The sequence below is a fragment of the Oncorhynchus gorbuscha genome, unplaced genomic scaffold (assembly GCF_021184085.1).
Source record: "Oncorhynchus gorbuscha isolate QuinsamMale2020 ecotype Even-year unplaced genomic scaffold, OgorEven_v1.0 Un_scaffold_330:::fragment_2:::debris, whole genome shotgun sequence".
Lineage (NCBI taxonomy): Eukaryota > Metazoa > Chordata > Actinopteri > Salmoniformes > Salmonidae > Oncorhynchus > Oncorhynchus gorbuscha.
The window spans coordinates 99,558-111,374 of NW_025745187.1; the positions used below are offsets into that span (position 1 = coordinate 99,558).

General features: G+C 46.9%; 1 long non-coding RNA gene across 1 annotated transcript in view; it reads right to left on the minus strand.

The window, feature by feature from the left end:
* LOC124017798 overlaps nucleotides 1-10,467 on the minus strand; it is a 28,061-nt gene extending 17,594 nt beyond the window's left edge. The window contains exon 1 of the long non-coding RNA XR_006835527.1: nucleotides 10,347-10,467. This is a non-coding gene — a long non-coding RNA (uncharacterized LOC124017798). The remainder of the gene's footprint in view (nucleotides 1-10,346) is intronic.
* Between the last annotated feature and the right edge of the window lie 1,350 nt (nucleotides 10,468-11,817).

Here is an 11,817-nt window from a genome sequence, read left to right on the forward strand (position 1 = left end):
GTTCATCTCAGCCTATGCCTCCCTCCAGTCCCTCGACTTCTTGGCACTGACGGAAACATGGATCACCACAGACAACACTGCTACTCCTACTGCTCTCTCTTCGTCCGCCCACGTGTTCTCGCACACCCCGAGAGCTTCTGGTCAGCGGGGTGGTGGCACCGGGATCCTCATCTCTCCCAAGTGGTCATTCTCTCTTTCTCCCCTTACCCATCTGTCTATCGCCTCCTTTGAATTCCATGCTGTCACAGTTACCAGCCCTTTCAAGCTTAACATCCTTATCATTTATCGCCCTCCAGGTTCCCTCTGAGAGTTCATCAATGAGCTTGATGCCTTGATAAGCTCCTTTCCTGAGGACGGCTCACCTCTCACAGTGCTGGGCGACTTTAACCTCCCCACGTCTACCTTTGACTCATTCCTCTCTGCCTCCTTCTTTCCACTCCTCTCCTCTTTTGACCTCACCCTCTCACCCTCCCCCCCTACTCACAAGGCAGGCAATACGCTCGACCTCATCTTTACTAGATGCTGTTCTTCCACTAACCTCATTGCAACTCCCCTCCAAGTCTCCGACCACTACCTTGTATCCTTTTCCCTCTCGCTCTCATCCAACACCTCCCACACTGCCCCTACTCGGATGGTATCGCGCCATCCCAACCTTCGCTCTCTCTCCCCCCGCTACTCTCTCCTCTTCCATCCTATCATCTCTTCCCTCTGCTCAAACCTTCTCCAACCTATCTCCTGATTCTGCCTCCTCAACCCTCCTCTCCTCCCTTTCTGCATCCTTTGACTCGATGTCCCCTATCCTCCAGACCGGCTCGGTCCTCCCCTCCCGCTCCGTGGCTCGACGACTCATTGCGAGCTCACAGAACAGGGCTCCGGGCAGCCGAGCGGAAATGGAGGAAAACTCTCCTCCCTGCGGACCTGGGCATCCTTTCACTCCCTCCTCTCTACATTTTCCTCCTCTGTCCCTGCTGCTAAAGCCACTTTCTACCACTCTAAATTCCAAGCATCTGCCTCTAACCCTAGGAAGCTCTTTGCCACCTTCTCCTCCCTCCTGAATCCTCCTCCCCGTCCCCCCCTCCTCCCTCTCTGCAGATGACTTCGTCAACCATTTTGAAAAGGTCGACGACATCCGATCCTCGTTTGCTAAGTCAAACGACACCGCTGGTTCTGCTCACACTGCCCTACCCTGTGCTCTGACCTCTTTCTCCCCTCTCTCTCCAGATGAAATCTCGCATCTTGTGACGGCCGGCCACCCAACAACCTGCCCGCTTGACCCTATCCCCTCTCTTCTCCAGACCATTTCCGGAGACCTTCTCCCTTACCTCACCTCGCTCATCAACTCATCCCTGACCGCTGGCTACGTCCCTTCCGTCTTCAAGAGAGCGAGAGTTGCACCCCTTCTGAAAAAACCTACACTCGATCCCTCCGATGTCAACAACTACAGTATCCCTTCTTTCTTTTCTCTCAAACTCTTGAACGTGCCGTCCTTGGCCAGCTCTCCCGCTATCTCTCTCTGAATGACCTTCTTGATCCAAATCAGTCAGGTTTCAAGACTAGTCATTCAACTGAGACTGCTCTTCTCTGTATCACGGAGGCGCTCCGCACTGCTAAAGCTAACTCTCTCTCCTCTGCTCTCATCCTCCTAGACCTATCGGCTGCCTTCGATACTGTGAACCATCAAATCCTCCTCTCCACCCTCTCCAAGTTGGGCATCTCCGGCGCGGCCCACGCTTGGATTGCGTCCTACCTGACAGGTCGCTCCTACCAGGTGGCGTGGCGAGAATCTGTCTCCTCACCACGCGCTCTCACCACTGGTGTCCCCCAGGGCTCTGTTCTAGGCCTTCTCCTATTCTCGCTATACACCAAGTCACTTGGCTCTGTCATAACCTCACATGGTCTCTCCTATCATTGCTATGCAGACGACACACAATTAAATCTTCTCCTTTCCCCCTTCTGATGACCAGGTGGCGAATTGCATCTCTGCATGTCTGGCAGACATATCAGTGTGGATGACGGATCACCACCTCAAGCTGAACCTCGGCAAGACGGAGCTGCTCTTCCTCCCGGGGAAGGACTGCCCGTTCCATGATCTCGCCATCACGGTTGACAACTCCATTGTGTCCTCCTCCCAGAGCGCTAAGAACCTTGGCGTGATCCTGGACAACACCCTGTCATTCTCAACTAACATCAAGGCGGTGGCCCGTTCCTGTAGGTTCATGCTCTACAACATTCGCAGAGTACGACCCTGTCTCAAACAGGAAGCGGCGCAGGTCCTAATCCAGGCACTTGTCATCTCCCGTCTGGATTACTGCAACTCGCTGTTGGCTGGGCTCCCTGGCTGTGCCATTAAACCCCTACAACTCATCCAGAACGCCGCAGCCCATCTGGTGTTCAACCTTCCCAAGTTCTCTCACGTCACCCCGCTCCTCCGCTCTCTCCACTGGCTTCCAGTTGAAGCTCGCATCCGCTACAAGACCATGGTGCTTGCCTACGGAGCTGTGAGGGGAACGGCACCTCAGTACCTCCAGGCTCTGATCAGGCCCTACACCCAAACAAGGGCACTGCGTTCATCCACCTCTGGCCTGCTCGCCTCCCTACCACTGAGGAAGTACAGCTCCCGCTCAGCCCAGTCAAAACTGTTCGCTGCTCTGGCCCCCAATGGTGGAACAAACTCCCTCACGATGCCAGGACAGCGGAGTCAATCACCACCTTCCGGAGACACCTGAAACCCCACCTCTTTAAGGAATACCTAGGATAGGATAAGTAATCCTTCTCACCTCCCCCCTTTAAGATTTAGATGCACTATTGTAAAGTGACTGTTCCACTGGATGTCATAAGGTGAATGCACCAATTTGTAAGTCGCTCTGGATAAGAGCTTCTGCTAAATGACTTAAATGTAAATGTAAATGTAGCTCACTGACGCTATCCCTGAGGCCCACCTCCCGGCCTACTCAGCTGTTCACCTGCAGCGGTGATCCGGCTACAGCCCAATACTCCACCGGGTCCTTGCTGTAAACTCTGGACCTTGGCACCGGATCACCGCTGCTACCGATTGGCTATAGTGGCTAACGCCACTGCCACGAAGCAAGCACCAGTTACCCGTGAGCCAGGCGCATCTCCCGGTCAGCAACCTAAATTCTACAATACCTCTTTCGCCACCTGGCTTAGATTCTCTGTCGACACGGTGCCCCGCCACACCACCACAACTGGTCTGCCAACGAATACTCCATCCGCTGTAACTTCAACCGGCCTCCGTTGGAGGGCTACTAACTTTAAACGCCTTGTCGCCTGCTAGCGTAGTGGCGGGTTCCCTGTTCCATCTACTGCTGCCACCTGGACACTATGATCACTTGGCTACATAGCTGATGCCTGCTGGACTGTCCATTAATCACGGTACTCCATTCTGTTTTTTTAAATCTATCGGCCCCAGCCACAAACTCAGGCTCTGTGTGTAGTTAATCTGACCCTCTCTGCCTAAGTCATCGCCATTTTACCTGTTGTGTTAGCTGATTAGCTGTTGTCTCACCTGTTGTTTTAGCTAGCTCTCCCAATCAACACCTGCGATTACTTTATGCCTTGCTGTATGTCTCTCTCAAATGTCAATATGCCTTGTATACTGTTGTTCAGGTTAGTTATCATTGTTTTAGTTTACAATGGAGCCCCTAGTTCCACTCTTCATACCTGTGATACCTCCTTTGTCCCACCTCTCACACATGTTGGGGCCTCACCCATTACAAGCAAACATCTCAGGAAACTGTTAAAAATATCCCACCTTAACATATTTAGCCTAAGAAACAAGGTTCATGAAATCATTAACTTGCTCGTAAACAGATTACATTTATATGCTATCTCTGAAACTCACTTAGATAATACCTTTGATACAGTGGTAGCAATACATGGTTATAACATCTATAGAAAAGACAGAAATGCCAATGGGGGAGTGTTGCGGTCTATATTCAGAAGCACATTCCTGTAAAGCTTAGAGAGGATCTCAAGTTAAATACTGTTGAAGTAATATGGCTACAGGTTTGTCCGCAGGCCCCAGACGGGGGGCCCTCTCCTCAGGCATCGGACTGGGGACCCTTGCTGCAAGCCCCGGACTGGGGACCCTCGCTGGAGGCTCCTTGCCATGGATTGTCACTACAGTCTTCGTGCCATGGATCATTATTACTGGCGGCTTCGTGCCATTGATTATCACTGGCGGCTCCGCGCCATGTATCATCACTACAGGCTCCGGGCCATGGATCATCAATGGAGGCTTCTTACGTGGAGCCGGAACAGGTCTCACCGGACTGAGGAGACGTACTGGAAGCCTGGTGCGTGGAGCTGCCACAGGACTTACCAGGCTGGTGAGACATACTGGAGCCCTGGTACGTGGAACCGGAACAGGTCTCACCGGACTGGGGAGATGCACTGGAAGCCTGGTGCATGGAGGCGCACTGGAGGTCTCAAGCGTAGAGCTGGCACAACCCGTCCTGGCTGGATGGTTACTTTTACCCGGCAAATGCGGGGCGCTAGCACAGGACACACTGGGCTGTGCTGACGCACCGGAGACAGTGCGCAGAGCTGACGCAGGATATCCTGGGCCAAAGAGTGCTGGGCCGGCACCATCCGTCCTGGCTGGATGCCTACTCTAGCCCGGCCAATGCAAGGAGCTGGAATATAGTGCACCGGGATGTGACTGTGCTCTGGAGACATGGTGCGCATCACCGCATAACATGGTGCCCGACCAGTCACACACTCCCCACGGTAAACACGGGGAGTTGGATCAGGTCTAAACCCTGACTCCGCCAATCTCCCCATGTGCCCACCCCCAAATTTTTGGGGGGAGCTGCCTCTTGGGCTTCCGTGCTAGCCGTGACCCCTTGTAAAATTGCTCCCTCCTTGATGCCTCCATCTGCTCCCATGAGAGGCGATCCCTCCCAGCCAGGATCTCCTCCCACGTCCATTCCTCCTGACCACGCTGCTTGGTCTTTTTGTGGCGGGTAGTTCTGTCACGATCGTCGTCAAGGAAATGACCGGACCAAGGTGCAGTGTGGTAAGCGTGTGGTACATTATTTGATTATTATTTGATGATCAAACAAACATAGAGAATAAAAGGATCTTTACGGTCAGGCCGTGACACTGCTGTAGACCACCAAGTGTTAAAAGTCAGTATCTGCATAATATGTGTGAAATGCTTGTATGTGATATCAACAGAGAGGTGTATATGTTAAACATTTACTGGCTTTCATCAAGCTGCCCACTCAAGAAAAAAGCTTCAAACTATCACCAACGCCTGCAACTTGGTTCTGGTGAATCAACCTAACAAGGTAGTTACAAACTGCACAAGAATGAAATCAACAACATTTATTGATCACATGCTGCAGAAATTTGCTTTAAAGCAGTATCCAAATCCATCAAATATAGTGATGACAATCTAGTAGCCATATCTAGGAAACCAAAGTTCCAAAGGCTGGGCCTAATATAATGTGTAAGAGGTCATACAATATGTTTAGTAGTGATGGGAGGAACAATGGCCGCTTCACTCAATTGCGCACCATCTCACCCTGAGGGCCCCCACCTCTCCACTTACGCAATGTGATCCTTCACGCTCATTTTTCAAACTAAAAGCCTGAAACTATGTCTAAAGACTTGACACCTTAGGGAAGCCACAGAAAAGGGAATCTGGTTGATATCCCTTTAAATGGAGAACAGGCATGCATAGGAACACAGGTTTCAAAATAAGAGGCTTCCTGATTGGATTATCCTCAGGCTTTTCGCCTGCAATATCAGTTCTGTAATATCAGTTCTGTTATACCCACAGATGATATTTTTACAGTTTTGGAAACTTTAGAGTTTTCTATCCTAATCTTGCAATTATATGCATATTCTAGCATCTGGTCATGAGAAATAGGCCGTTTTACTTTGGGAACGTTATTTTTCCAAACATAAAAATGGTGCCCCCTAGCTGCAAGAGGTTAACTGACTTGCCTAGTTAAATGAAAGATAAGCATTGTAGTTTTGAATTACGTAAAGTGAGTGTGGGAGGGGTTAAAAAATGATTGTTGTGTCTAGCCTACTAGAAAGAGTGTGCCCTCAGGCCTGGAGCGAAGCAAAAGTCATTTCGCTACCCAAGAATACATTACATTTACATTTAAGTCATTTAGCAGACGATCTTATCCAGAGCGACTTACAAATGGGTTCATTCACCTTATGACATCCAGTGGAACAGTCACTTTACAATAGTGCATCTAAATCTTAAAGGGGGGGGGTGAGAGGGATTACTTAACCTATCCTAGGTATTCCTTAAAGAGGTGGGGTTTCAGGTGTCTCCGGAAGGTGGTGATTGACTCCGCTGTCCTGGCGTCGTGAGGGAGTTTGTTCCACCATTGGGGGGCCAGAGCAGCGAACAGTTTTGACTGGGCTGAGCGGGAGCTGTACTTCCTCAGTGGTAGGGAGGCGAGCAGGCCAGAGGTGGATGAACGCAGTGCCCTTGTTTGGGTGTAGGGCCTGATCAGAGCCTGGAGGTACTGAGGTGCCGTTCCCCTCACAGCTCCATAGGCAAGCACCATGGTCTTGTAGCGGATGCGAGCTTCAACTGGAAGCCAGTGGAGAGAGCGGAGGAGCCTTTTACTGGCTCAAATAGCCAACCAATCAGCCTGTTACCAACTCTTTGTAAGCATTTGGAAAAAATTGTGTTTGACCAGATGTCATGCTATTTTACATTAAACAAATTGACAACAGACTTTTAGCACACCTATGGGCAAAGACATTCAACAACCATGGCACTTATACAAATGTCTGATGATTGGCTGAGATAAATTGATAAAAAGATTGTGGTAGATGTATTGTTAGACTTCAGTGTGGCTTTTGACATTATCGATCATGCTGGTTGAAAAACATATGTGTTATGGCTTTACCCCCCCCCCCCCTGCTATATTGTGGATAGAGTTACCTGTCTAACAGAACACAGAGGGTGTTCTTTAATGGAAGCCTCTCCAACATGATCCAGGTAGAATAAGGAATTCCCCAGGGCAGCTGTCTAGGCCCCTTAGATTTTTCAATCTTTACCAATGATATGCCACACTGGCTTTGAGTAAAGTATGTGGATGACTCAACACTATGTAGAAAATTGCATTTTATCGATGGCAATTTGAATGCACAGGGATACCGTGACGAGTTACAGAGGACCATTGTCATGGAATCAATCCGCCGTCATCACCTAATGTTTCAGCATGATAATGCACAGCCCCATGTCTCAAGGATCTGTACACAATTCCTGCAAGCTGAAAATGTCCCTGTTCTTCCATTGCCTGCATACTCAGACATGTCACCCAACGGCCTCATAAACTCCATGCGAAAGGAGATGTGTCGCGCCAATGCATGAGGCAAAGAGTGGTCACATCAGATACTGACTGGTTTTCTTATCCAAGATATCTGTAACCAACAGAGATATGCATTCCCAGTCATGTGAAATCAATAGATTAGGGCCTAATGAATTTAGTTCAATTGACTGATTTCCTCATGGCGCAGTAACTCAATAAAATCTTTACAATTGTTGCATGTTGCATGTATATTTTCGTTCTGTGTATAGCAGAGCTATAATACTATCTTGTCCTCTTTTAACAGAAAGTAACCATGGTCCTTAGTGTGCTCAGTTGGTAGAGCACGGTGCTTGCGATGCCTGAGTTGTGGGTTAAATTCCCATGGGTGACAAGTGCATTTTTTTTGTTTTAAGTATGTAAATGTAGGTACTCACTACTGTAAGTTGCTCTGGATAAGAGCGTCTACTAAAATGTAAACAAGACACCTGCATATAAATCAAATTAAATGTTATTTGTCACATACACATGGTTAGTGCGAGTGTAGCGAAATGCTTGTGCTTCTAGTTCCGACAATGCAGTAATAACCAACGAGTAATCTAACTAACAATTCCAAAACTACTACCTTATACACACAAGTGTAAAGGGATAAAGAATATGTACATAAAGATACATGAATGAGTGATGGGACAGAGCGGCATAGGCAAGATGCAGTAGATGGTATCGAGTAAAGTATATACATATGAGATGAGTATGTAAACAAAGTGGCATAGTTTAAAGTGGCTAGTGATACATGTATTACATAAAGATGCAGTAGATGATATAGAGTACAGTATATATGTATACATATGAGAGAAATAATGTAGGGTATGTAAACATTATATTAAGTAGCATTGTTTAAAGTGGCTAGTAATATATTTTTCATCAATTCCCATTATTAAAGTGGTGGTAGTTGAGTCAGTGTGTTGGCAGCAGCCACTCAATGTTAGTGGTGGCTGTTTAACAGTCTGATGGCCTTGATAGAAGCTGTTTTTCAGTCTCCGGTCCCAGCTTTGATGCACCTGTACTGATCTCGCCTTCTGGATGATAGCGGGGTGAACAAGCAGTGGCTTGGGTGGTTGTTGTCCTTGATGATCTTTATGGCCTTCCTGTGACATCGGGTGGTGTAGGTGTCCTGGAGGGCAGGTAGTTTGCCCCGGGTGATGCGTTGTGCAGACCTCACAACCCTCTGGAGAGCCTTACGGTTGTGGGCGGTGCAGTTGCCATACCAGGCGGTGATACAGCCCGACAGGATACTCTCGATTGTGCATCTGTAGAAGTTTGTGAGTGCTTTTGGTGACAAGCTGAATTTCTTCAGCCTCCTGAGGTTGAAGAGGCACTGCTCCGCCTTCTTCATGATGCTGTCTGTGTGGGTGGACCAATTCAGTTTGTCTGTGATGTGTACACCGAGGAACTTAAAACGTACTACCCTCTCCACTACTGTTCCATCAATGTGGATAGGGGGGTGTTCCCTCTGCTGTTTCCTGAAGTCCACAATCATCTCCTTAGTTTTGTTGACGTTGAGTGTGAGGTTATTTTCCTGACACCACACTCCGAGGGCCCTCACCTCCTCCCTGTAGGCAGTCTCGTCTTTGTTGGTAATCAAGCCTACCACTGTTGTGTCTTCCTCAAACTTGATAATTTAGTTGGAGGCGTGCGTGTATTGTCCTCAAAGTGGGCAAACAAGTTATTTAGTCTGCCTGGGAGCAAGACATCCTGGTCTGTGACTTGTCTGGTTTTCTTTTTGTAATCCGTGATTGACTGAGCCGTTGAATTGCGATTCTACTTTGTCTCTATACTGACGCTTAGCTTGTTTGATTGCCTTGCAGAGGGAATAGCTACACTGTTTGTATTCGGTCATGTTTCCGGTCACCTTGCCCTGATTAAAAGCAGTGGTTCGTGCTTTCAGTTTCACCCGAATAATGCCATCAATCCACGGTTTCTGGTTTGGTAATGTTTTAATCGTTGCCATGGGAACGACATCTTCAACGCACGTTCTAATGAACTCGCTCACCGAATCAGCGTATTCGTCAATGTTGTTGCTTGACGCAATACGAAACATATCCCAGTCCACATGATGGAAGCAGTCTTGGAGCGTGGAATCAGATTGGTCGGACCAGCGTTGAACAGACCTCAGCGCGGGAGCTTGTTTAGTCATCAGTATCGAGATTAGCCGAATCTGGTATGCTAAAATCTGGTATGCTGGTATACTAAAACCAAATTACCTTTCATTTAGGTCAAGAGTCTTGTATACAGTAACCTTACTTACCCCCTTCATCTCTTAGCTCCACCTAAGAAAAAAGTATGTGTAGCCTAGTACTACAAACATAAACATGTTGGCTGCTACAAGACTATGACAAAAACCGGTATACACAAGCAAGGAAGTGGTTGTGAATATTTCCCGTCACACCATTGGCATTCTGAGAACAATCGATGGATGAATGCATGCTTTATGCAGTAAATACCATTTGCATTAGGCCAACTTTGTATAAGAATATAGCTTAACCTAGGTTACTGTACTGTATGTAAGTTATTGTAACCAGAAATCCACCCTAATGCCCAACTTTAAGTGGGCGGGCAGTTAGTGTTTGGCCAGTAACCAAAATGTCACTGTTTTGAATGAACTGAGCCGACAAGATGAAAAATCTGTTGATGTGCCCTTGAGCAAGGCACTTAACCCTTATTTGCTCCAGTGGCGCTGTACTACTATGGCTGACCCTGTAAAACAACACATTTCACTGCACCTATCCGGTGTATGTGACAATATTAACACCCTATGCAGAATTGATACTTTTTAGTGTATTAGGTGGCGATCTCTACTTTCCAGAATTTAACTCAATTAATGTTGTTTTATAATTCAACACGACACTAAAGACAAATGTTGATCTAAATCGATCAGAATGAGGTTAAAAGGATGCAGTTTTTAATTCCTTCGTCCTAACAGTATATCCTGCGTAGGCTATTATAACAATTTTGCAGAACAACAAGAGAGAGAGTTTATACCTCAACGATGACTGTCCAATCCATATGGTTGCAAAGCGTGCTGAACACAACTGTCAGTGGTGAAATTGGTGGGGGCAGGTGCCTATAGTCCCTTTGATACCAGCAAGCCTGTGCTGTCCACCACTGACTCTGTCAAAATGATCACACTCCCTTTCGAAAATGATGCAGTAATACAGATCCGGAGAAGCACCCACCTCCTGACACACCTAAGGTTTCAGCGAATAGGAAATCAGAGGTCTCAGTGAGAGACGCCCGTTCCACGCAGTTGAGATTTCCATTCGATTAAAAGCCTCTTGTTAAACCACAATGATAATTGAGATTTGAGAATGCCTGCTGGCCAGGTTCACAGAGTCATGTCAAAGCTTTTCATTAATCCTACAGTTTCATTAACCCCGAGTTAACTTTCCACAGAAAGACTCCTTCACCCACTACTAATTAAATTGCAAAACACTGTCCAATATGCAATTGAATAGAAAATTATACAATAGGGAATTTGTCTTGTTCAATTTAAAAGCACAATGACAGAATAAGGCCAAGTAGCCATCAAGCCACATACAACACATGATAGAAAAGAGGAGTCAGTTTATGTTTGAATGTGAAGTGTCTGTATGACATTTACAAATGTTCCATGAATAGGCCAACATGTTTGTAGATGGTCATTCATTCACTGTCAACTCTGGCAGTCAATCTCGAAATAAGCTTTAAAGAAAAAAAGACAGAAAACCACTGAGATGTGGACATAAACTAAATATATAATCTCCACAATGGCAAGTCTACTGTGCTATAAGTGAACAGGAGCAGACAGTAGGCTAAAGTGACTGTCCACTTTTGAACTTTCAACCATTGCTTGTTGGTCTAGTCTGGTCATTCCAAAAATGCACCCACAGTTTGCTTCCTGACCATATCATTGGATGGCTCTTTTAGGCTGCAATGGCTGAATTTACTTTTATATTTACTGCTATATATCTCTACAAATGTATTTTCATTCAGTCTCTAAAATCATTACGGAAGAAAAACTTGCCTGGCTGCAGAACATACAATGATCTATACCACCAACTAGTGTTGTTACCTGATTAATAGCCTTGCAGCTATGCAAGTCATTGACATGGTCAATTAACTGATCGCCCCGTGATCTCACTTCCTTCACATTTTATAAATAGAGTTAAAATAGTAAATGGGGTGCTGCTGGAGATGGTGTGTCTTTGCACAGAAAATGCAGTCTTCATGTACCCCTCGGCCATGTTTCCTTCTGTCTGTCTGGGACTGTGTGTGCCTGTGTAAGCCGACAGTCGTAAATTCTGGAGTAGTGACATGGGCATCTGTGACTGAGGGCCCATCTGCCTTATATACTGGCTAATGGCTCTTTGGGCTGGCTGTGTGTATATTTTATTTACAATAAAAGCTATAAATACCATGGCATCTGGCTGAGAAGAGAGTGAGGACACAAACCCTGTAGATTTCAAACAGCTAA